The 26,226-nt window shown below is 36.3% G+C and overlaps 1 protein-coding gene across 3 annotated transcripts in view; it reads right to left on the reverse strand.

Moving 5' to 3' along the window:
* Positions 1-26,226, reverse strand: part of LOC149806745 (ornithine decarboxylase-like) — a 135,242-nt gene that overhangs the window by 107,193 nt on the left and 1,823 nt on the right. Inside the window, exon 1 of one of the 3 annotated variants that reach the window (XM_089957105.1) lies at positions 16,418-16,541. The exons of 1 other annotated variant lie outside the window; for it this stretch is intronic. The gene's annotated coding sequence lies outside the window, so the exon portion shown is untranslated. Of the gene's footprint in view, positions 1-4,014; positions 4,126-16,417; positions 16,542-26,226 lie in introns of those variants that run through there. One more of the 3 variants, XM_089957119.1, reaches the window with a different exon arrangement.

The following is a 26,226-nucleotide window of genomic DNA, read 5'->3' on the forward strand; positions in this document are numbered from 1 at the left end:
CACCACCTTGTACGATTACAAAGCATTTTTTCACCGTTAATACACAATTATTCTTTTAGTTGATAAACAAACTATTGAACACTTATTTAGGACACGAGTTTTTCATAGTCGCTTACTTTCAACACACAAACACATAACTCGTATATACCAAATGTATTGAAAATCTTTGTTCTCACACAGAATGACATCACATACTATGTTAAAACAGTCTTTTTAGTGCAATGTTGTTTTCATCACTTTAATTGCTTATAAGCGGTGAGGACATGGGAGTTGCAATTTATATTCGAATGAGTGAGTATGTATCGAATGAATAGTGTTGCGCTGTATGTCAATATGAATGGCGCTTGTACTTCTTACCTCTGTGAAACGTCACACGCAGTGATATCAGTTTCTAAAAATAGCCATTCGGTCAAGCCGTGTTATTGTTCGCATTATTGTTCTTACTGAAAACCATATACCTGGCGTTAAATTTGTTAAGCTGAATATGGATGTGCATTCCAGTATTTAGTTACAGTGGGGGTTAAGCCTGAAGACTGTGTATAAAACATATAATTAATGGTGAAGGAAGAACCCGGGAAAACCACGGAAAGAACCACCGACCCACGAGAAGCTACTGGCAAAGCTTTCTCACATACCCACACTGGCCGAATCCAAGACTTGAACCCACGCAGACAGAAGTAAGATGGCAGTGATCCGTAACGGAGAGCACTTTAGACCACTCGGCCACTCGGGGCCCCTTGTCGGGAGGTACAATTTTATGCATGTATGAATGGAACAGCAACACAAAAATTGCTGTCTCTAATGACGACAGCCACCTTTAAAATGATACAAATTTTACACACAAACACTAACTGAAAAGGAAACAAAGTAGACATCAATAAATATTATTGGTTTCAACACATTCATTTGGGGCACACACACACACACTATATATATATATATATATATATATATATATATATATATATATATATATATATATATATATATATATATATATATATATATATATATATATATATATATATATATATATTCCTTTAATATGAACCCAGGAGAGCTTTACTAAAGGAAGGCTGGAAAACAATACAAACGGATGACAAAGAAATAAAATGTACAAAATTATTACTGTATACACTCATATGAATATATGAAAACATTACACAGTGAGGGAAGTGCACATAAAAAGAACTTTATTTCTGCATATATATCGCGAATTACTACGTGTTACTAAGCGTCTTTTGGTGCTTTGTCCGAAAACAATATGGCGGCAGCCGGGCACAATGATGTTATGACCTACTTTTAGCACAATGTAGATTTAAGTACAAGCGCCAATTTAAATCCATTCGTGCACAGAATAGATTAGGTAATTTTTTAGCTACGTTTCTAGACACTTACGTAACAATTCAGTGAGAAACAGACGCGAATATCATTCCCGATGCTATACGGAATGAACTATAGTTGTTTCTGTTTATTCCTTCCTCTCCCTATCGTATTTCTCTTTTCCTTCAACCTTTCTATCGTCTCTTGTTTCCACAGATAAGGATTGAACACAAGGCAGAATAGCAGAGGGCAGCTCACAGTTCATCCTTACTGTTTATAATCTTCTCCTCTAGTCTCCCTGTCATCCATCTTTAATCTCTCCTCACTATGTCTCGATTCTCATCTCACATCCTCTAGTGACTGTGGAGAGAGTTCTCGTTCCAGAACGAGCAGATAGAAAGCAGTAGTTCCAGGAGCTGTGCAACAGTTGAACGCCCTCCACGTCATGATTATTTAATCTGGATCCATTCTTTCTATATTTATACGACTCACCTCTCTCTCTCTCTCTCTCTCTCTCTCGTGTGTGTTATGCAGTGCTTCCAGAATTGTACCAGTAGCCAGATTCCTGTGAGAAACACTAAACAGTCTTAGCAGTTTTGTTTAGTCTTGCGCCTCTTTCTTCACACATTTCTTCCCTTTTTTAGGGTGGTGGCAGCCTACCACTAGGTACACTGGTGACGGCATATCTTGTATGAATCGCAGCCATATATATCTCTGCAGGGCCGGAACAGGTTATGTGCTGGAGGGAGTGGGGTCAAAAATCTCAAAATGGCCCTGTTTTTCCTGTCTATTTACTCAAAGTGTGCATAATATCCAACAAACATGCGCAGGAATAAAACGATGGTCAAATTTAAAGTGACCAGTAACTGTACGTTTGTGTTTGTGTACGGGTTCTTTGGGGGGGGGGGAACCACAGACCCACCTCTATCCGACCCTGATCTGAAAAGGTTTCCATTCGTGAATTAGAGCCCAGGTACGTTACAATATCATAAATTGGTACATAACATTGCATCATTACGCACTTCATCAACTGAGTGTTACGTTCACACGTGTATTGCCTGAATTTTTTATAAACCCATGTCTCCATGTAAATGAATATGTGCATTACTTACAGTGACGCAAGACCTACAACTTTCAATTAAAGAATATATTTACACATCGCTTAAGAAGACAATTTAGTAATTTTTTTATGTTTATTCTTCTTTAAAGAATGGTTGGTTTTCTTGATGAATGTGGCATCGCTAGGAAAACAAATGTACAAGAATTGGTGGGTACAGCTAAAAATAATAAAAAAATCACTCCTGATATTCAATGCATGTTTTTGGATAAAATTAGAATATTTGTTGATGTTAATAAAGAAGGTGCGCCAAAACATGTACATATGACATGCAGAATAGCTGAACTCGCCTGCAATGAGTGTTTGAGTATTTGTTGCAAACCTATTTTATTAAGTCCCACACTATAACTTTCTTCATCAATTTTAAAAGAAATGAAAAATATACATGATATTAAATTTGAATAAACCGACTGAATGACATGGCTTCCTATAAAAACTAGCAGTATTATATAGTCGGTAGATTTAGTTCGAAAATGGCCATAATAAAATAACAAGATGCTTTCTCGTTGGGTGTTTCTCGTTTTCTAAATTCTGGTAACCTACAGCTCGACTGTGATTTACCAGAAAGTGGTATTCCACTGACGGTCGTTAACAATTGGAATATTGATTAATGACGTCAGACTCTGCTGTATCTAGTCAAATACACAAATAGCACAACGAGAGAGAGAGAGAGAGAGAGAGAGAGAGAAAGAGAGAGTTTTCAAAATCAAGTAACATGACGGGTAGACATTAATAAGTGCTCGTATTTATCGTGCAATCCTAAATAAGAACAATGAACGAAAAGCTTAAAAAGCGGAGAGAAAAAATAATTAATCTGCGTGAGGAAAAATATGGTTTACGATGAGAAACAGATTTTCAAAATTGATACAGAGAATACAATTTAAAAACAGATATGCAAAATTACATGCATTTTATTGTGTCATCCTGTGAATAAACAATTTGCTCCACGAACTGTCGTCCGTATATTCAGTTTGACAAATCTTCAGGATATTTTGTAGGTATAAAGTCCGCAAAATTCATGCTAACATAATTAGGATATGTTCCTGAAAATAAAGCAAATGTAATATTTCCAGGTAAATTTAGGTTACATTATTAAACACTTTGTACTTTTCGGTCAATTTTCCTCAGCACATGAAATAATTTGCTTTCTCAAAACCATAACATATGTAAAATTGGCAAATTTTGACGATCTGAAAAACACGCGAGGGCAATGATGTGAGCAATCCGGATGTAATTTGCGACGCATATTGACAGATGATGTAACGTCAGAGAAAGGGGGAAAGCTAACATAGGGTGCACAAGAGAAAGATGCGACCCAGTTGAAAAAAGATAGTTGGTCATAAAATAAAATCTGAAACAAACCAGCTATCATAGAATAAATCGGTTATAGAATATTCTTTCGTGTGATACCAGTGATATTGTGGAGGACTCAAGGAGCATTGATAGAGAAAGCTCGGTTGCTAAAGCGCCCTCGATTTCTCTCCCAATACCCCTTTCGACGTCACACCCGACAATATTGACAGTATTCAAATGGCGCTTAATATAATCTTTGTACATTAATGGTAAAAACTTACTGAGAACGTGAATGTATTTCCACCAAATACTTTCTACTTCTGACTTAAGGAATCTTGGTAAAAGAAGTGATCATAAAGCTCATGCGCAGTGCATTATATTCATATGTGTGTAGACCTTTTTCAAGAAATCGAAACTGGGTTTTCCACTCCAATATTTAACGCATGCGCAATCAACGTAGGGGAACTTTTAAGCGATTGTCATGAACATAGTGTATGTTCGTGAAGAAAGTTTCAAACAAATTTTTAAAGGTTTCACATCTGTACACCATTCACAGATAGGCCTATAGTGTGTTTAAAAATCATGAGTAAATAGTTCAGTAACCTTACGGTTTTACATTGGAAAGAGCTATCATGAGCTGAACCAGTCTAGTTTATACTATTTGGTCTATATCGTTCTGCGTCTATCGTCGTCAGGCTAATTTTTACTGGCTACAGGCCTTCTTGCGGAATAATCACTTTTATTTCTATAAAAGGCGTTTCCTTTGGCTGCACTGTAGAAACGATGTGATTTTTCATGAAACCTGTTCAAATGAGAATGCTCGGTACCATAGTTCGCTTTGATCAGTGTTTTCTCAGCTGAACAGCATACAGCCGGTTCTTGCAAGCTAAGTTATATATATATATATATATATATATATATATATATATATATATATATATATATATATATATATATATGTATGTATGTATACTAACCCACATTGCCATGACGTGTGTCAACAAAGGATACAGGTATTCAAAGTCAAGCAAAGGACCAATATAGTTTTAAGTAACTTGATCAATAAAATACTCTGTCACAATACAGAGGACAACAGTTATCGACGGTTTCCCCACGAATATATATATGTCAGGCTGAGTAATGTCAATAGCCGTTCAGGCAGAAAATCCTCTCCTTTTACGGAAGAGTTTTAAACTCTTCCGTAAAAGGAGAGGATTTTCTGCCTGAACGGCTATTGACATTACTCAGCCTGACAAATTTATTTAAAGCTTCATGATAACACATTACACGTTATTTCACTTACAAGGTGTACAACTGTTTTGAACATTTGAAAAAACTGATGCGAATTCTCTTCTGAAAGAAACGTGTGTTCTAATGAGTCTTTTCAGAAAAATATTGCATTTTAATGTTTTCGTCAAAACATTATGTAGTCGATGAAAAGCACTATTTTCGTTTTCTTTTTTTAAAAGTTAAATTTTCCATGATAAATGATCATTTCCGTAAACCGCATGCATCAAACGCGTAACAAAACTTGTAATGGTGCAGAATTTTGTAGAATAATCTGTGATATAATTTCAAAGTACCTTCTTTCATGGTCAGCGTTTTAACCCCCTTCACCACTTCATGCGTACATACTAAATGGACGGCCCGCTACTTGTTGAACTAGAGGCCCCGAGTGGCCGAGTGGTCTAAAGCGCTCGCCGTTCCTGATTACTGCCATCTCACCCAGGGAAGTCATTTCAACTTTTTTCAGGGGGGCAAAACTTGATTGGGGGGGTGTAAACTTCATGGGGGGGGGGGAACATGACGGGCTTGTTAATTTTCGTATATAGGCTACAGCAACTGTATAGCACATGCAAATTCCGGGGATCAAATGCCCCCTGCCCCCCCCCCCCCCAAGACGTCCCTGATCTCACCTCTGTCTGCGTGGGTTCGAGTCTTAGATTCGGCTAACGTGGATACTTGAGAAAGCTTGTCAGTAGCTTCTCGTGGGTCGGTGGTTCTTCTCGGGATTTTCCCCGGGTTCTTCCTCCACTATTAATTCTGGCCGCCATGTATAGCCTATCGTGTGCTGAAAAATGGCGTTAAACCCCACTACAACAACAATTTGTTTAACTACGTGTACAGTTCACTAAAAACTTGTTCGTCGGTCGCCGCTTTCGCGAGCACAAATTTGTAATGAATATCCAGTAATTGTTTATATTCTGCATCTCACCCGAATCAATGATTATAAAGGTTTGCAGTTAACACGTATGTGCGCTAAAATATCGACAAAATTTCCTTTTCCATAATAAATTAGTCACGAGGTATCTCGACTTTCTTCATCAGATGAGCGTCTCACATAATACATTTCAGTATACGTAGCCGTTTTAGTTTGGTGACGTCAGGGGTCACAGAGATACAGGACTGGGGTCAAAGTACATAAAATACTCGACCGGCGGGTAACGTTTGAATCGCATCACTGCAGTCAGTGTTGGTTAGTGCTACGTGACAATCTAGAATGCAGGCGTTGGGTGAAGTAACTTTAAAAAACTTAATAACACAAAAAAATGTGCTTGAAGAATAATTGTTTTAATCAGTCATTATCTGGAACGTCAGTGATCAAGAAGTTGCAGACTTTAACTGTTTGCCGTGCTGTGTACCTCTATGCACTCTATCCAAAACACTGATATACCGTATACTTTTTCTTCTGCTTGAAAATTAATGTTAATAAAAAGTTCCTTCAAAATATATTTCAAAGTTCTTTTATTCTGTAATTCGTTTTGAGCAGACAGTGCGCCCCCACAACTTACCGTTTCCTTTAACTTTAAAATAATTAATAGTTGAAGTTTAAATAAATCCAAAGATTTTAGTGAGTTGTTAAAATTTTATTTCATCCAGATTTATGATATAAATTCTAGTATACTCAGAAATATCCAGTCAACATATTATATTACCATTTCGGTGAAAAATAACTGAATTTTGCATCGGATTTATTCGATCAAATTTCTTTTTATGCCGAATGTAATACAGTAAATGTTATAATATTTTTGAAGTCGCAATTCACTCAGCGGATTATTCAAAATGGTATAGGACATTAAGGATCATAGATAAATTACAATGCATTAATAAAATGTATGGATTATAGCATTAACAGATGTTACTGAATTTATTATCGTATTTGTCCTGTTCAATATACAGTGTTGTAGTTCTCAATACTAATTCAAGCAGCCTTATTTTTGTGTGTTATTTAAGAACCCATTCAGGTTAAGAAAACCCAGTCATGTTAGATAAGATTGTCATAGTGGTGTAGCAAGTGGCATCAGTTAGCGTCAATAAATGTTGCTCAAAGTAACTGATACGTTTCGCGCACTAAGTATTTCAACATCGTTCGAATCGACATACAGCGTAACACATCTCATTAAATACATACTATAATTTGATGCTGCCAAGCCCTGTGGAACAGTCGATTTGTTTATTAAGGAGTGATCAGCTTTCCTATTTGGTCATTGCATAGTTATCTCCCTTTGATCTAGGCAGTATCAAATATTCAGAACTCGAGACGAACATGGCGAATGGCATGTACAGATATCTGTCTTTTCCAGTCATTCATTCTAAATTAACTTGCAATTCCAGTGTTAAGAAATTGTGAAAAATGAAAATTCATTTTAATGTTTTAATTAATATTTTGAAGGACCGGTGTGCATTGGAGTTTCATTTTGTGAAAGTTTCTGCACATTGAACTGACATTAATGTACAAGTATACAAATTTGCATGTAATTTACGTTATTTCCATTCATCATAAAGTAAGAAGTAAATAAACTGTAAAATCAGCAAAAGGATTGGTTTAATGGTTTGTATTTAACTCATACAAACAGAAAACACAACTGAAACATTAATATTACACTATCTGAGGAAATTTCTTGTGAAACAGGCCAATATTATTCTCGTCATATATATATACATATATATATATATATATATATATATATATATATATATATATATATATATATATTAAAAGATTATTTTGCCAGAAAGAGCTTCTTTCATGAATTATCTTTTACTAGGATCTACTTTGACAGCTTCATTGATTTATTCTGTGAAACAGCTTGTCAGTATGAGTTGTCGTCTTATTTTGGGATATTTTCTAGGATTTATTCCAGAAGATTTGTATCTCTTTCCGCCTTTGACCTTGACATTAAGGGGATACTCATCTATTCTTCAGTCGATATAGGTGGCGCTCACCAGATAATATGTACTTTTGAGAGAGTGACGTATGTAAGGTGAAGTAGTTCGCATTTAAAACATGCACAGTGGAGAGAACGTTTGCATACCTCTATGCTACATTAATGTAATGTGGATGATATTTCTTTTGGATATTGTACTTTTGGAAATTTTACATGATTTAAGCACACTGCTAACTAAAATGACTGCTCCCTTGTGTTAAAAAATCAGTCTGAATTAGTCTAAAGTACACTATACATAGCAGCTATTAAAATAGGGAAAATGAATTTTGCCAGACTAGACAATACCAGCTTGTGAAAGTGCAATGAATGAATTACCAAATATATAAAATGTAAAAAAAAGTTATCGGCTCTTTTTTATACAATTGACCTCTGAAGTTCAGGAAGTGAAAATGACCAAGTAGAGCTAGCACTTTTTTGAAAGGTGCACATTTGAAGTAAGGCCAAGCTGTATACTCTATAACCCATAATACACCCATCAATCATACACCAAAATAAAGGGAATTAAAGGTTCTTTGCATTATACCTAAGATATACAAGGTCTTTTTTAAATAGCCAGTATAACCAGTGAAGAAAGCCGGGGACATTCTTTTTCTTTAAATTCCTAACCCTATGCAAAATGCGAAACTGTATAGCGCCACCTTAAAGAAAATAAAAAAATGTTTGCAATTATTTTTTTTTATTTTCATATAATTATGTATGATGTTCTGAATAAAATGGTACATTCATATTGCATTTAAGCATGAAAATAAGCTAATTATGATCATTTTTCTCTTGCTTACATAATTTGCCATGAGGTATGTTTGTGTGAGTAGTGACCTTAATTATGGGGAAATTAGAAGACTTAGAATATAGGAATAGAGTCAACTTAAATTTAAAACTGTTGCAATAAGTGACAGAAATATATGGTGAAAATGTTTCTTTTCATTTATTTGCAATGAAATCAAAAAATAAATGAAGAGAAAGTGAATTCGCTTCTTCCATATTAAACAATAGGCAAATATTTTACACTTTGACCTTTGACCTTTATGAAGCTGATGAGTTACCTCCCTTTTCTAATTGTAAAATTCATTGTTGATATCTCAGAAATAATTCTGGCTAGTTTCATGTTCCTGTCATTCAGCATAACATTGGTTGCTATGTTTACAAAATGTAATGTGCATTCTTAAAATAGCTCACTTTTATCATGGGGGGGGGGTAGGCTGGACTTGTTAGAGACTCTGACACTCATAAATACTGTTCTGTGGGGAAAAAGGCAGGAGAATTATTCATAAGGATTGTTTTGATGCTTGCGACTTAAATGTTTCAGCCATATAAACATAATTAAATCATAAAACATAATACCTACATCTTCTTTATGGTGGCGCTCACCAGATAATATGTACTTTTGAGAGAGTGACGTATGTAAGGTGAAGTAGTTCGCATTTAAAACATGCACAGTGGAGAGAACGTTTGCATACCTCTATGCTACATTAATGTAATGTGGATGATATTTCTTTTGGATATTGTACTTTTGGAAATTTTACATGATTTAAGCACACTGCTAACTAAAATGACTGCTCCCTTGTGTTAAAAAATCAGTCTGAATTAGTCTAAAGTACACTATACATAGCAGCTATTAAAATAGGGAAAATGAATTTTGCCAGACTAGACAATACCAGCTTGTGAAAGCGCAATGAATGAATTACCAAATATATAAAATGTAAAAAAAGTTATCGGCTCTTTTTTATACAATTGACCTCTGAAGTTCAGGAAGTGAAAATGACCAAGTAGAGCTAGCACTTTTTTGAAAGGTGCACATTTGAAGTAAGGCCAAGCTGTATACTCTATAACCCATAGTACACCCATCAATCATACACCAAAATAAAGGGAATTAAAGGTTCTTTGCATTATACCTAAGATATACAAGGTCTTTTTAAATAGCCAGTATAACCAGTGAAGAAAGCCGGGGACATTCTTTTTCTTTAAATTCCTAACCCTATGCAAAATGCGAAACTGTATAGCGCCACCATAACTGTTTTCAAAGTGTCTCAGTCCTATTCTTTAACAATGAATTGCCACTTCCAAACTAGTTATCATCCTTTTCTATTGTGAAATTCGTCTGCTAATTCTCTTTTTGGTAGAAGAAGTTGGAAATTTTACAATGAATTTGGCTAGTCGATGGTAGGGGAATGTCACTCGTGGTCGATAATTCATTAAAGCTCGCAGCTTCAGCTACGTGCATTCCAGTTCATTCGGTGTTTACTTCGCATGCATGGTCTTGTTTTCAAGAGACAACCTATGTTATTTTTTTATAGATTTTTCAGTACTGTTTACTGCCTTTCGTCCGCTTCCACAGCTGAAAAGCTGTCAGTTTGCAATCATTTTTGGTTCTCCAAGTTTCTGCTTTTAGACAGTTACTTTCATCTTTAGCTCTCTCTCTCTCTCTCTTCTTTTTGTCGCTGAGGGTGCGGTTTAGCCATACTTTCCAAAACCGAAAAGATATATCATTACTGTTACTACTGAGTATTGTTACGTAATAACTCATATTAAACAACAGTAATAACCTTGAAATTATTATTATTATTATTCCCTTTTCAATATTTATTATCATTTACGCTACTTCTGGATTCTGGTTACTTGGTATCAGTTGTTTTACAGCTATGGTGTTGCTTGCATTTTATGTAACGAAAACAAGCATAATATTTGTATCACACAAAACCTCTAAGTTCTTTGTAATATATAAAAAGGCCTTTGATTTGTAGTAAATTTATCTAACATTCTCATAGTTCAAAATAACAACTTGAAAATCATTGGAATATATTTATTTCCATAAGATAATCATGTTAATTCAATTGTATACCTACACATTACAATAAGAGTACTAAGTGTCCCATCTTTCTTTTAGATAATAAAGTTATGTTTCAAATACAAATAGCTTTTAAAAACCACAAAATTATTCATCATTCATTTAAAATGTATGAAAGCAATCTTAGAAAGATGTAAGTAATAAAACCTGAACGAATAAATGGGCATTTTTCTTTGTGTATTCTACTTGAGGAACTCGTGCAATTTACGCGAGCGTTTTGCACATCATAACTTATACAGAATAATGACATCTCTATAGCTAACAATTGATTTATATCATATTAAATCTGTAATAAAAGTTGTTTTTTTTATTTATTTAAAATACGGTAAGTACTGAGTACAAAAACGACGATTAAATTCAGTGGCGTCACTAGGGTTGGTGTCACCTAGTGCGGTAACTCATGGTGTCGCCCCCATGGACCTCGTTCTGTAACAGACCATACAGAATCCTTAGTAATGTCATTTTGGTGTCACCCCCTCCGATGGTGTCACCCGTTGCGGTCCGCACCCCCTGCACGTTACAGTATCATAAAATGGTACATAACATTTCATTATTACGCACTTCATCAACTGAGTGTCAAGTTCACATGTGTATTGCCTGAAATTTTTACAAACTCCGTAACCATGTAAACGAATATACACATTACTTGTCACCCGGTGCGGTACGCACTCCCCCCACCCCCACCCCAGTGACGCCACTGATAAAATTATATGATGAAATCAGCATACTTTCCGTGTCGGGTCTTCAAGTCCGTGCGTATTGCAAGCACCTGATCTAATCAGCTTCGTCATCTTGATCAATTTGTTGTAAGCAGAAGCGCGTCAAGTAAAATACTGTCACGTAAAATACGGTTTCTGATGCTAAAGTCTATTCCATCTCAGGTAGAAAGTGTTGTTAATTGAATTTTTATATACGATGGTTGCAAATGGAGATGTCTTGCATAGTAATCATTCATATCGGCAGTAAGTACCGTCAGGAGTGAGATGTGTGTGTGTGTGTGTGTGTATGTGTGTGTGTGTGTGTATGTGTGTGATTTGGATTTTTAGCGTAGCTTTAACAATTTTTTATTCATATCGCTACGATGTATGCAGTGTGACAGTTTATAGTGATGTCTAGCACTGGGACATCATGCCGCAGACATGTAGCACAATGTCCCACCCAGTCATTATCCTGACACCAGGCCGACCAGTCCTAACACTAACCTCTTAATGCTGAGCACCAAGCGAGGCATCTGTTAGTATCATTTTTAAAAGTCCTTGGTATGACTCGGCCGGATATCAAACCCACGATCTCCCGCATCCTAGGCGGAAGCTCTAACCACTAGGCCACCGGAGTGGTTAGGAGTGAGATAAAGCAACACGTATGATTACATTTCTTAAATGAGTCGCTACCGATCCATGGTATAAAATCATCCGTGGAAAAAGTTGTTTTTTTTATTATATATGTATCACATTATTATCATATATTTATTATCATATATGAAAGTTGTGTCACGTAATATACAAAAAAAAAAAAAAAAAAAAAACAGGGACACAATTAAGGCAAATAAAACATTTTTTGGTGGCATATTTAACCAAAAAGTTCTTTTTTCAATGGCATTTAACCACCACCTTGTACGATTATAAAGCTTTTTTTCACCGTTAATACACATTTATTCTTTTAGTTGATAAGCTATTGAACACTTATTTAGGGCTTTAGTTTTTCATAGTCGCTAACTTTCTACACACAAACACACAACTCGTATATACCAAATGTATTGAAAATCTTTGTTCTCACACAGAATGACATCATATACTATGTTAAAAAAGTCTTTTTAGTGCAATGTTGTTTTCAACACTTTAATTGCTTATAAACAGTGAGGACATGGAAATTGCAAGTTAGTTTCGAATGAGTGACTATGTATCGAATGAATAGTGTTGTGCTGTATGTCAGTATGAATGGCGCTGGTACTTCTTACCTCTGTGAAACGTCACGCAGTGATATCAGTTCCTAAAAATAGCCATTCGGGCAAGCCGTGTTATTGTTCGTACTATTGTTCTTACTGAAAACCATGTACCAGGCGTTAAATTTGTTAATCTGAATATGGATGTGCATTCCAGTATTTAGTTACAGTGGGGGTTAAGCCTGAAGACTGTATAAAACATATAATCAGTGGTGGAGGAAGAACCCGGGAAAACCCCGGAAAGAACCACCGACCCACGAGAAGCTACTGGCAAGCTTTCTCATATACCCACATTGGCCGAGTCCGAGACTCGAACCCACGCAGACAAAGGTAAGATGGCAGTGATCCGTAACGAAGAGCGCTTTAGATCACTCGGCCACTCGGGCCCCTTGTCGGGAGGTACAATTTTATGCATGTATTGATGGAACAGTAACACAAAAACTGCTGTCACTATTGACGACAGCCACCCTTAAAATGATACAAATTTTACACACAAACACTAACTGAAAAAGGAAACAAAGTAGACATCAATAAATAGTATTGGTTTCAACACATTCATTTGGGGGACACACACACACACACACATCTATCTATCTATCTATCTATCTATATATATATATATATATATATATATATATATATATATATATATATATATATATATATATATATATATATATATATTCCTTTAATATGAACCAAGGAGAGTTTTACTAAACGAAGAGTGGAAACAATACAAACGGATGACAAAGATATAAAATGTACAAAATTATTACTGCATAGACTCGTATATTATAGTTGAATATATAAAAACATTACATAGTGAGGGAAGTGCACATAAAAACAACTTTGTTTTTGCATATATATCGCGAATTACTACCTGTTACTAAGAGTCTCTTGGTGCTTTGTCCGAAAACAATATGGCGGCAGCCTGGCACAATGAGGTTATGATCTATTTTTAGCACAAGGTAGATTTAGGTACAAGCGCCAATTTAAATCCATTCGTGCACAGAATGGATTAGGTAATGTTTTAGCTACGTTTGGAGGCATTACGTAAAAATTCAGTGAGAAACAGACGCGAATATCATTCCCGATGCTATACTGAACGAACTATAGTTGTTTCTGTTTATTCTTTCCTCTCCCTATCATATTTCTCTTTTCCCTCAACCTTTCTATCCTCTCTTGTTTCCACAGATAAGGATTGAACACTAGGCACAATTGCAGAATAGCAGAGGGCAGCTCAGAGTTCAGCCTTACTGTTCAAAATCTTCTCCTCTAGTCTCCCTGTCATCCATCTTTAATCTCTCCTCACTATGTCTCGATTCTCATCTGACAACATCTAGTGACTGTGGAGAGAGTTCTCGTTCCAGAACGAGCAGATAAAAAGCAATATTTCCAGGAGCTGTGCAACAGTTGAACGCCCTCCACGTCATGATTATTTAATCTGGATCCATTCTTTCTATATTTATACGACTCACCTCTCTCTCTCTCTCTCTCTCTCTCTCTCTCGTGTGTGTTATGCAGTACTTCCAGAATTGTACCAGTAGCCAGATTCCTGTGAGAAACACTAAACAGTCTTAGCAGTTTTGTTTAGTCTTGCGCCTCTTTCTTCACACATTTCTTCCCTTTTTTAGGGTGGTGGCAGCCTACCACTAGGTACACTTGTGACGGCATATCTTGTATGAATCGCAGCCATATATATCTCTGCAGGGCCGGAACAGGTTATGTGCTGGAGGGAGTGGGGTCAAAAATCTCAAAATGGCCCTGTTTTTCCTGTCTATTTACTCAAAGTGTGCATAATATCCAACAAACATGCGCAGGAATAAAACGATGGTCAAATTTAAAGTGACCAGTAACTGTACGTTTGTGTTTGTGTACGGGTTCTTTGGGGGGGGGGACCACAGACCCACCTCTATCCGACCCTGATCTGAAAAGGTTTCCATTCGTGAATTAGAGCCCCGGTACGTTACAATATCATAAATTGGTACATAACATTGCATCATTACGCACTTCATCAACTGAGTGTTACGTTCACACGTGTATTGCCTGAATTTTTTATAAACCCATGTATCCATGTAAATGAATATGTACATTACTTACAGTGACGCAAGACCTACAACTTTCAATTAAAGAATATATTTACACATCGCTTAAGAAGACAATTTAGTAATTTTTTTATGTTTATTCTTCTTTAAAGAATGGTTGGTTTTCTTGATGAATGTGGCATCGCTAGGAAAACAAATGTACAAGAATTGGTGGGTACAGCTAAAAATAATTAAAAAAATCACTCCTGATATTCAATGCATGTTTTTGGATAAAATTAGAATATTTGTTGATGTTAATAAAGAAGGTGCGCCAAAACATGTACATATGACATGCAGAATAGCTGAACTCGCCTGCAATGAGTGTTTGAGTATTTGTTGCAAACCTATTTTATTAAGTCCCACACTATAACTTTCTTCATCAATTTTAAAAGAAATGAAAAATATACATGATATTAAATTTGAATAAACCGACTGAATGACATGGCTTCCTATAAAAACTGGCAGTATTATATAGTCGGCAGATTTAGTTCGAAAATGGCCATAATAAAATAACAAGATGCTTTCTCGTTGGGTGTTTCTCGTGTTCTAAATTCTGGTAACCTACAGCTCGACTGTGATTTACCAGAAAGTGGTATTCCACTGACGGTCGTTAACAATTGGAATATTGAATAATGACGTCAGACTCTGCTGTATCTAGTCAAATACACGAATAGCACAACGAGAGAGAGAGAGAGAGAAAGAGAGAGTTTTCAAAATCAAGTAACATGACGGGTAGACATTAATAAGTGCTCGTATTTATCGTGCAATCCTAAATAAGAACAATGAACGAAAAGCTTAAAAAGCGGAGAGAAAAAATAATCAATCTGCGTGAGGAAAAATATGGTTTACGATGAGAAACAGATTTTCAAAATTGATACAGAGAATACAATTTAAAAACAGATATGCAAAATTACATGCATTTTATTGTGTCATCCTGTGAATAAACAATTTGCTCCACGAACTGTCGTCCGTATATTCAGTTTGACAAATCTTCAGGATATTTTGTAGGTATGTAGTCCGCAAAATTCATGCTAACACAATTAGGATATGTTCCTGAAAATAAAGCAAATGTAATATTTCCAGGTAAATTTAGGTTACATTATTTAACACTTTGTACTTTTCGGTCAATTTTCCTCAGCACATGAAATAATTTGCTTTCTCAAAACCATAACATATGTAAAATTGGCAAATTTTGACGATCTGAAAAACACGCGAGGGCAATGATGTGAGCAATCCGGATGTAATTTGCGACGCATATTGACAGATGATGTAACGTCAGAGAAAGGGGGAAAGCTAACATAGGGTGCACAAGAGAAAGATGCGACCCAGTTGAAAAAAGATAGTTGGTCATAAAATACAATCTGAAACACACCAGCTATCATAGAATAAATCAGTTATAGAATATTCTTTCGTGTGATACCAGTGATATTGTGGAGGACTCAAGGAGCATTGATAGAGAAAGCTCGGTTGCTAAAGCGCCCTCGATTTCTCTCCCAATACCCCTTTCGACGTCACACCCGACAATATTGACAGTATTCAAATGGCGCTTAATATAATCTTTGTACATTAATGGTAAAAACTTACTGAGAACGTGAATGTATTTCCTCCAAATACTTTCTACTTCTGACTTAAGGAATCTTGGTAAAAGAAGTGATCATAAAGCTCATGCGCAGTGCATTATATTCATATGTGTGTAGACCTTTTTCAAGAAATCGAAACTGGGTTTTCCACTCCAATATTTAACGCATGCGCAATCAACGTAGGGGAACTTTTAAGCGATTGTCATGAACATAGTGTATGTTCGTGAAGAAAGTTTCAAACAAATTTTTAAAGGTTTCACATCTGTACACCATTCACAGATAGGCCTATAGTGTGTTTAAAAATCATGAGTAAATAGTTCAGTAACCTTACGGTTTTACATTGGAAAGAGCTATCATGAGCTGAACCAGTCTAGTTTATACTATTTGGTCTATATCGTTCTGCGTCTATCGTCGTCAGGCTAATTTTTACTGGCTACAGGCCTTCTTGCGGAATAATCACTTTTATTTCTGTAAAAGGCGTTTCCTTTGGCTGCACTGTAGAAACGATGTGATTTTTCATGAAACCTGTTCAAATGAGAATGCTCGGTACCATAGTTCGCTTTGATCAGTGTTTTCTCAGCTGAACAGCATACAGCCGGTTCTTGCAAGCTAAGTTATATATATTATATATATATATATATATATATATATATATATATATATATATATATATATATATATATATATATATATATATATATATGTATGTATGTATACTAACCCACATTGCCATGACGTGTGTCAACAAAGGATACAGGTATTCAAAGTCAAGCAAAGGACCAATATAGTTTTAAGTAACTTGATCAATAAAATACTCTGTCACAATACAGAGGGCAACAGTTATCGACGGTTTCCCCACGAATATATATGTGTCAGGCTGAGTAATGTCAATAGCCGTTCAGGCAGAAAATTCTCTCCTTTTACGGAAGAGTTTAAAACTCTTCCGTAAAAGGAGAGGATTTTCTCCCTGAACGGCTATTGACATTACTCAGCCTGACAAATTTATTTAAAGCTTCATGATAACACATTACACGTTATTTCACTTACAAGGTGTACAACTGTTTTGAACATTTGAAAAAACTGATGCGAATTCTCTTCTGAAAGAAACGTGTGTTCTAATGAGTCTTTTCAGAAAAATATTGCATTTTAATGTTTTCGTCAAAACATTATGTAGTCGATGAAAAGCACTATTTTCGTTTTCTTTTTTTAAAAGTTAAATTTTCCATGATAAATGATCATTTCCGTAAACCGCATGCATCAAACGCGTAACAAAACTTGTAATGGTGCAGAATTTTGTAGAATAATCTGTGATATAATTTCAAAGTACCTTCTTTCATGGTCAGCGTTTTAACCCCCTTCACCACTTCCTGCGTACATACTAAATGGACGGCCCGCTACTTGTTGAACTAGAGGCCCCGAGTGGCCGAGTGGTCTAAAACGCTCGCCGTTCCTGATTACTGCCATCTCACCCAGGGAAGTCATTTCAACTTTTTTCAGGGGGGCAAAACTTGATTGGGGGGGGGGGTGTAAACTTCATGGGGGGGGGGGGGGAACATGACGGGCTTGTTAATTTTCGTATATAGGCTACAGCAACTGTATAGCACATGCAAATTCCGGGGATCAAATGCCCCCTGCCCCCCCCCCCCATGACGTCCCTGATCTCACCTCTGTCTGCGTGGGTTCGAGTCTTAGATTCGGCTAACGTGGATACTTGAGAAAGCTTGTCAGTAGCTTCTCGTGGGTCAGTGGTTCTTCTCGGAATTTTCCCCGGGTTCTTCCTCCACCATTAATTCTGGCCGCCATGTATAGCCTATCGTGTGCTGAAAAATGGCGTTAAACCCCACTACAACAACAACTTGTTTAACTACGTGTACAGTTCACTAAAAACTTGTTCGTCGATCGCCGCATTCGCGAGCACAAATTTGTAATGAATATCCAGTAATTGTTTATATTCTGCATCTCACCCGAGTCAGTGATTATAAAGGTTTGCAGTTAACACGTATGTGCGCTAAAATATCGACAAAATTTCCTTTTCCATAATAAATTAGTCACGAGGTCTCTCGACTTTCGTCATCAGATGAGCGTCTCACATAATACATTTCAGTATACGTAGCCGTTTTAGTTTGGTGACGTCAGGGGTCACAGAGATACAGGACTGGGGTCAAAGTACATATAATACTCGACCGGCAGGTAACGTTTGAATCGCATCACTGCAGTCAGTGTTGGTTAGTGCTACGTGACAATCTAGAATGCAGGCGTTGGGTGAGGTAAGTTTAAAAAACTTAATAACACAAAACATGTACTTGAAGAATAATTGTTTTAATCAGTCATTACCTGGAACGTCAGTGATCAAGAAGTTGCAGACTTTAACTGTTTGCCGTGCTGTGTACCTCTATGCACTCTATCCAAAACACTGATATACCGTATACTTTTTCTTCTGCTTGAAAATTAATGTCAATAAAAAGTTCCTTCAAAATATATTTCAAAGTTCTTTTATTTTGTAATTCTTTTTAGCAGACAGTGCGCCCCCACAACTTACCGTTTCCTTTAACTTTAAAATAATTAATAGTTGAAGTTTAAATAAATCCAAAGATTTTAGTGAGTTGTTAAAATTTTATTTCATCCAGACTTATGATATAAATTCTAGTATACTCAGAAATATCCAGTCAACATATTATATTACCATTTCGGTGAAAAATAACTGAATTTTGCATCGGATTTATTCGGTCAAATTTCTTTTTATGCCAAATGTAATACAGTAAATGTTATAATATTTTTGAAGTCGCAATTCACTCAGCGGATTATTCAAAATGGTATAGGACATTAAGGATCATAGATAAATTACAATGCATTAATAAAACGTATGGATTATAGCATTAACAGATGTTACTGAATTTATTATCGTATTTGTCCTGTTCAATATACAGTGTTGTAGTTCTCAATACTAATTCAAGCAGCCTTATTTTTGTGTGTTATTTAAGAACCCATTCAGGTTAAGAAAACCCAGTCATGTTAGATAAGATTGTCATAGTGGTGTAGCAAGTGGCATCAGTTAGCGTCAATAAATGTTGCTCAAAGTAACTGATACGTTTCGCGCACTAAGTATTTCAACACCGTTCGAATTGACATACAGCGTAACACTATAAATACATACTATAATTTGATGCTGCCAAGCCCTGTGGAACAGTCGATTTGTTTATTAAGGAGTGATCAGCTTTCCTATTTGGTCATTGTATAGTTATCTCCCTTTGATCTAGGCAGTATCAAATATTCAGAACTCGAGACGAACATGGCGAATGGCATGTACAGATATCTGTCTTTTCCAGTCATTCATTCTAAATTAACTTGCAATTCCAGTGTTAAGAAATTGTGAAAAATGAAAATTCATTTTAATGTTTTAATTAATATTTTGAAGGACCGGTGTGCATTGGAGTTTCATTTTGTGAAAGTTTCTGCACATTGAACTGACATTAATGTACAAGTATACAAATCTGCATGTAATTTACGTTATTTCCATTCATCATAAAGTAAGGAGTAAATAAACTGAAAATTCAGCAAAAGGATTGGTTTAATGGTTTGTATTTAACTCATACAAACAGAAAACACAACTGAAACATTAATATTACACTATCTGAGGAAATTTCTTGTGAAACAGGCCAACATTATTCTTGTCATATATATATATATATATATATATATATATATATATATATATATTAAAAGATTATTTTGCCAGAAAGAGCTTCTTTCATGAATTATCTTTTACTAGGATCTACTTTGACACCTTCATTGATTTATTCTGTGAAACAGCTTGTCAGTATGAGTTGTCGTCTTATTTTGGGATATTTTCTAGGATTTATTCCAGAAGATTTGTATCTCTTTCCGCCTTTGACCTTGACATTAAGGGGATACTCATTTATTCTTCAGTCGATATAACTGTTTTCAAAGTGTCTCAGTCCTATTCTTTAACAATGAATTGCCACTTCCAAACTAGTTATCATCCTTTTCTATTGTGAAATTCGTCTGCTAATTCTCTTTTTGGTAGAAGAAGTTGGAAATTTTACAATGAATTTGGCTAGTCGATGGTAGGGGAATGTCACTCGTGGTCGATAATTCATTAAAGCTCGCAGCTTCAGCTACGTGCATTCCAGTTCATTCGGTGTTTACTTCGCATGCATGGTCTTGTTTTCAAGAGACAACCTATGTTATTTTTTTTATAGATTTTTCAGTACTGTTTACTGCCTTTCGTCCGCTTCCACAGCTGAAAAGCTGTCAGTTTGCAATCATTTTTGGTTCTCCAAGTTTCTGCTTTTAGACAGTTACTTTCATCTTTAGCTCTCTCTCTCTCTCTCTTCTTTTTGTCGCTGAGGGTGCGGTTTAGCCATACTTTCCAAAACCGAAAAGATATATCATTACTGTTACTACTGAGTATTGTTACGTAATAACTCATATTAAACAACAGTAATAACCTTGAAATTATTATTATTATTATTATTCCCTTTTCAATATTTATTATCATTTACGCTACTTCTGGATTCTGGTTACTTGGTATCAGTTGTTTTACAGCTATGGTGTTGCTTGCATTTTATGTAACGAAAACAAGCATAATATTTGTATCACACAAAACCTCTAAGTGCTTTGTAATATATAAAAAGGCCTTTGATTTGTAGTAAATTTATCTAACATTCTCATAGTTCAAAATAACAACTTGAAAATCATTGGAATATATTTATTTCCATAAGATAATCATGTTAATTCAATTGTATACCTACACATTACAATAAGAGTACTAAGTGTCCCATCTTTCTTTTAGATAATAAAGTTATGTTTCAAATACAAATAGCTTTTAAAAACCACAAAATTATTCATCATTCATTTAAAATGTATGAAAGCAATCTTAGAAAGATGTAAGTAATAAAACCTGAACGAATAAATGGGCATTTTTCTTTGTGTATTCTACTTGAGGAACTCGTGCAATTTACGCGAGCGTTTTGCACATCATAACTTATACAGAATAATGACATCTCTATAGCTAACAATTGATTTATATCATATTAAATCTGTAATAAAAGTTTTTTTTTTTATTTATTTAAAATACGGTAAGTACTGAGTACAAAAACGACGATTAAATTCAGTGGCGTCACTAGGGTTGGTGTCACCTAGTGCGGTAACTCATGGTGTCGCCCCCATGGACCTCGTTCTGTAACAGACCATACAGAATCCTTAGTAATGTCATTTTGGTGTCACCCCCTCCGATGGTGTCACCCGTTGCGGTCCGCACCCCCTGCACGTTACAGTATCATAAAATGGTACATAACATTTCATTATTACGCACTTCATCAACTGAGTGTCAAGTTCACATGTGTATTGCCTGAAATTTTTACAAACTCCGTAACCATGTAAACGAATATACACATTACTTGTCACCCGGTGCGGTACGCACTCCCCCCCCCCCCCACCCACCCACCCCCCCCACCCCAGTGACGCCACTGATAAAATTATATGATGAAATCAACATACTTTCCGTGTCGGGTCTTCAAGTCCGTGCGTATTGCAAGCGCCTGATCTAATCAGCTTCGTCATCTTGATCAATTTGTTGTAAGCAGAAGCGCGTCAAGTAAAATACTGTCACGTAAAATACGGTTTCTGATGCTAAAGTCTATTCCATCTCAGGTAGAAAGTGTTGTTAATTGAATTTTTATATACGATGGTTGCAAATGGAGATGTCTTGCATAGTAATAATTCATATCGGCAGTAAGTACCGTCAGGAGTGAGGTGTGTGTGTGTGTGTGTGCGTGTGTGATTTGGATTTTTAGCGTAGCTTTAAAAAAATTTCATTAATATCGCTATGATGTCTGCAGTGTGACAGTTTATAGTGATGTCTAGCACTGGGACATCATGCCGCAGACATGTAGAACGATGTCCCACCCAGTCATATTATCCTGACACCAGGCCGACCAGGGTTTTCCGAGGTTTTCGCGGGTTCTTCCTCCACCATTAATACTGGCCGCCATGTATAGCCTATCGTGTGCTGAAAAAAACGGCGTTAAACCCCACAACAACAACTTTCTTCACACATTTCTTCCCTTTTTTAGGGTGTTGGCAGACTACCACTAGGTACACTGGTGACGACATATCTTGTATGAATCGCAGCCATATATATCTCTGCAGGGCCGGAACAGGTTAAGTGCTGGGGGAGGGGGTCCAAAATCTCAAAATGGCCCTGATTTTCCTGTCTATTTACTCAAAGTGTGCATAATATCCAACAAACATGCGCAGGAATAAAATGATGGTCAAATTTACAGTGACCAGTGACTGTACATTTGTGTATGTGTACAGATTCTTTTAGCGCGGGGTGGGGGGGGGGGGGCGGAAACCACAGACCCACCTCTATCCGCCCCTGCTCTGAAAAGGTTTCCATTCGTGAATTAGAGCCCGGTACGTTACAATATCATAAAATGGTACACGACATTTCATCATTACGCACTTCATCAATTGAGTGTCACGTTCACATGTGTATTGCCTGAAATTTTACAAACTCTGTAACCATGTAAACGAATATGCACATTACTTGTCACACGGTGCGGTCCGCACTCTCCCCCCCCCCCCCACCCCCCGTGACGCCACTGATAAAATTATATGATGAAATCAACATACTTTCCGTGTCGGGTCTTCAAGTCCGTGCGTATCGAAACAACGAATGTCTTGTGCAAATGGTGGTCTATCCTTTCCACGTGGTTATTGCAAGCTCCTGGACTAATCAGCTTCGTCATCTTAATCAATTTGTTGCAAGCAGAAGCGCGTCAAGTAAAATACTGTCACGTAAAATACGGTTTCTAATGCTAAAGTCTATTCCATCTCAGGTAGAAAGTGTTGATAATTGAATTTTTATATACGATGGTTGCAAATGGAGATGTCTTGCATAGTAATCATTCATATCGGCAGTAAGTACCGTCAGGAGTGAGATGTGTGTGTGTGTGTGTATGTGTGTGTGTGTGTATGTGTGTGATTTGGATTTTTAGCGTAGCTTTAACAATTTTTTATTCATATCGCTACGATGTATGCAGTGTGACAGTTTATAGTGATGTCTAGCACTGGGACATCATGCCGCAGACATGTAGCACAATGTCCCACCCAGTCATTATCCTGACACCAGGCCGACCAGTCCTAACACTAACCTCTTAATGCTGAGCACCAAGCGAGGCATCTGTTAGTATCATTTTTAAAAGTCTTTGGTATGACTCGGCCGGATATCAAACCCACGACCTCCCGCATCCTAGGCGGAAGCTCTAACCACTAGGCCACCGGAGTGGTTAGGAGTGAGATAAAGCAACACGTATGATTACATTTCTTAAATGAGTCGCTACCGATCCATGGTATAAAATCATCCGTGGAAAAAGTTGTTTTTTTTATTATATATGTATCACATTATTATCATATATTTATTATCATATATGAAAGTTGTGTCACGTAATATACAAAAAAAAAAACAAAAAAAAAAACAGGGACACAATTAAGGCAAATAAAACATTTTTTGGTGGCATATTTAACCAAAAAGTTCTTTTTTCAATGGCATTTAACCACCACCTTGTACGATTATAAAGCTTTTTTTCACCGTTAATACACATTTATTCTTTTAGTTGATAAGCTATTGAACACTTATTTAGGACATGAGTTTTTCATAGTCGCTAACTTTCTACACACAAACACACAACTCGTATATACCAAATGTATTGAAAATCTTTGTTCTCACACAGAATGACATCATATACTATGTTAAAAAAGTCTTTTTAGTGCAATGTTGTTTTCAACACTTTAATTGCTTATAAACAGTGAGGACATGGAAATTGCAAGTTAGTTTCGAATGAGTGACTATGTATCGAATGAATAGTGTTGTGCTGTATGTCAGTATGAATGGCGCTGGTACTTCTTACCTCTGTGAAACGTCACGCAGTGATATCAGTTCCTAAAAATAGCCATTCGGGCAAGCCGTGTTCTTGTTCGTACTATTGTTCTTACTGAAAACCATGTACCAGGCGTTAAATTTGTTAATCTGAATATGGATGTGCATTCCAGTATTTAGTTACAGTGGGGGTTAAGCCTGAAGACTGTATAAAACATATAATCAGTGGTGGAGGAAGAACCCGGGAAAACCCCGGAAAGAACCACCGACCCACGAGAAGCTACTGGCAAGCTTTCTCATATACCCACATTGGCCGAGTCCGAGACTCGAACCCACGCAGACAAAGGTAAGATGGCAGTGATCCGTAACGAAGAGCGCTTTAGATCACTCGGCCACTCGGGCCCCTTGTCGGGAGGTACAATTTTATGCATGTATTGGTGGAACAGTAACACAAAAACTGCTGTCACTATTGACGACAGCCACCCTTAAAATGATACAAATTTTACACACAAACACTAACTGAAAAAGGAAACAAAGTAGACATCAATAAATAGTATTGGTTTCAACACATTCATTTGGGGGACACATACACACACACACACACACATCTATCTATCTATCTATCTATCTATCTATATATATATATATATATATATATATATATATATATATATATATATATATATATATATATATATATATATATATATATTCCTTTAATATGAACCAAGGAGAGTTTTACTAAACGAAGAGTGGAAACAATACAAACGGATGACAAAAATATAAAATGTACAAAATTATTACTGCATAGACTCGTATATTATAGTTGAATATATAAAAACATTACATAGTGAGGGAAGTGCACATAAAAACAACTTTGTTTTTGCATATATATCGCGAATTACTACCTGTTACTAAGAGTCTCTTGGTGCTTTGTCCGAAAACAATATGGCGGCAGCCTGGCACAATGAGGTTATGATCTATTTTTAGCACAAGGTAGATTTAGGTACAAGCGCCAATTTAAATCCATTCGTGCACAGAATGGATTAGGTAATGTTTTAGCTACGTTTGGAGGCATTACGTAAAAATTCAGTGAGAAACAGACGCGAATATCATTCCCGATGCTATACTGAACGAACTATAGTTGTTTCTGTTTATTCTTTCCTCTCCCTATCATATTTCTCTTTTCCCTCAACCTTTCTATCCTCTCTTGTTTCCACAGATAAGGATTGAACACTAGGCACAATTGCAGAATAGCAGAGGGCAGCTCAGAGTTCAGCCTTACTGTTCAAAATCTTCTCCTCTAGTCTCCCTGTCATCCATCTTTAATCTCTCCTCACTATGTCTCGATTCTCATCTGACAACATCTAGTGACTGTGGAGAGAGTTCTCGTTCCAGAACGAGCAGATAAAAAGCAATATTTCCAGGAGCTGTGCAACAGTTGAACGCCATCCACGTCATGATTATTTAATCTGGATCCATTCTTTCTATATTTATACGACTCGCATATAAATCTCTCTCTCTCTCTCTCTCTCTCTCTGTGTTTTGCAGTACTTCCAGAATTGTACCAGTAGCCTGTGAGAAACACCAAAGTCGTATTAGTTTTGTTCAGTCTTGCGCCTCTTTCTTCACACATTATTTACCTTTTTTAGGGTGGTGGCAGACTACCACGAGGTACACTGGTGACGAAATATCTTGTATGAATCGCAGTCATATATATCTCTGCAGGACCGGAACAGGTTAAGTGCTGGAAGGGTGGATCCAAAATCTCAAAATGGCCCTGATTTTCCTGTCTATTTATTCAAAGTGTGCATAATATCCAACAAACATGCGCAGGAATAAAACGATGGTCAAATTTACAGTGACCAGTGACTGTACGTTTGTGTATGTGTACGGATTCTTTTAGCGCG

The sequence above is a fragment of the Sinohyriopsis cumingii genome, chromosome 1 (genome assembly GCF_028554795.1).
Source record: "Sinohyriopsis cumingii isolate HCF-2022 chromosome 1, ASM2855479v2, whole genome shotgun sequence".
In the NCBI taxonomy this organism is placed as follows: domain Eukaryota; kingdom Metazoa; phylum Mollusca; class Bivalvia; order Unionida; family Unionidae; genus Sinohyriopsis; species Sinohyriopsis cumingii.